The 1,737-nt window shown below is 44.8% G+C and overlaps 1 pseudogene; it reads right to left on the bottom strand.

Moving 5' to 3' along the window:
• Positions 1–369: 369 nt before the first annotated feature.
• Positions 370–1,493, bottom strand: LOC105817113 (annotated as a pseudogene).
• Positions 1,494–1,737: the final 244 nt, after the last annotated feature.

Genomic DNA, 1,737 nt, shown 5'->3' with positions numbered 1-1,737 from the left:
ACATTTATTATGTATTTATGACTGGGAAGCAACCTTAAACATTTTAGGCAGCAAAAATAAAACAATCATAAGTGGAAATAATGCTAACAAAGTGCCTTGTGTTTTTAGCCTTTAGTAAAAGTCCCAGGTTATTAAGAAAACTTTGAAAAATGTTTTGTAAATGAAGGAGAGAATTAACAGTCTATATTTGCTTTAAAATACTTAGTACTGCTTCTTCACTCAACTCCTTCACAATGCTCAGTTGAATAATTTAAGAGCTACTAAAGTCACTGCTATTTTAGAAGGCTAAACATCTTATAATATGAATGACTTGTCTTATGGCTAACTGGAATTAAAGGCAATTTGTGAAGTGTCTCTGTATTCCAACCCACAGAGCAGCAGACACTGCTAGGGATCTGAGGGTAACATCTCACGCGACCAGTCCGCATGGCCTGTGAGCAGGTGTGGAGAGGACCATAGTTCAGCTGTCAGGGCACCATGGAATCAACTGTCAAGCTTTCTGCCATTAATTTGCAATCACAGATGTGTCCTTTTTCCTGGTATTCTACTCCCACTGGAGACTTTTTACTAAGACCTTGTTCCTGTGAACGCACGTGGGACACAACATGTTGTCTTCAAGATGTGGGGGTGGAAAATTGCAGGCAGGAAGCAAGAAGAGTGCACTCACTCTCCCTCCCTGCTTTTCGGGAACCCAAGCTTTGTCCAGCATGAAACTGGAGGTGAACCCAACCATCTGTGTCTGCAGGGAGACTTCTCCCATGGACCACACACCACCTGACACCACAGTTCTCCTGTGGACATTCCACTGCCTCCGTGGATGACCCGGCCCTTGCTGTAGTTCTGGCCCAGGAAGCCAATAAAGCCTCCGGGGCAGAAGTTGTCACCACAACCATATTAACTCCCTCAAGAAGAGAGGCAGACTCTAGGACAGGGAAGCCCTCCTTGCGGGGAGGACCTACTGCAGGAATATCAGTCCCCTCACAACACATCCTTTGCTCTGAAATTTTCAGGGACATTTTCTTGTCCACATTTGATTTTCTTTGTGATGATATCCGGATCTTGGCCTCCTTGGCTGTGCAAGGAATATCCTTTTGATTTGGATACGCATACTCACACAATCCCCTGTATGCATCCAATTTCTGGCCTTTGCTGCTCAGCTTTAATTGCTGGCACCAGGCCCGTACAATGTCCCGGTGAAGCAGATTGACTGGTGGTAGTTTAGACGGTAAGGGAGGAATTGGTATCTTCTTCCGGGGTTTGGGGTTGTCACTGTGTTCTGCTGCCTTCTTTGGGCAGGACTCTTCCTTGTGCTTGGCAGCCATTTTTCTTTTGGTCCCCTTCTTCGCTGAGGTTCCCGGCAGCACTGTGCTTTATTGATTGACAGCCTGCTGATCCTCTCCAGTTTCTGCCTGCTCTTGTTCAGATTTGGAATGTCCACATTCCTCCCTGGACTTCTCTGTGGAGTTCCACTCCTTGCCTCTTGCATTCTCCATAGTCAGAGAGAAGTCTTTCTTTTTCTTTTAATGCTTACTTTTTGGAGGAAAATGTCTCTTTTCTTCCAAAGGAAACACAAGGCGAGACAGTAAAGGTTTCCTTGCCCCAGATCTCTTTGCTTACTATCTATCTTTGCCTTATTTTAGCCAGGCAGTTTAGAAGGCAGCTCTTGCAAATTCTCTTCCTGAGAATCACCATTAACAAGACTTTCTCATTGATCAAGATCTGAAATCTCTCACACAC

Source organism: Propithecus coquereli, unplaced genomic scaffold (genome assembly GCF_000956105.1).
Source record: "Propithecus coquereli isolate 6110/MARCELLA unplaced genomic scaffold, Pcoq_1.0 Scaffold4, whole genome shotgun sequence".
Lineage (NCBI taxonomy): Eukaryota > Metazoa > Chordata > Mammalia > Primates > Indriidae > Propithecus > Propithecus coquereli.
This window is presented reverse-complemented; position numbering and strand designations above follow the sequence as displayed.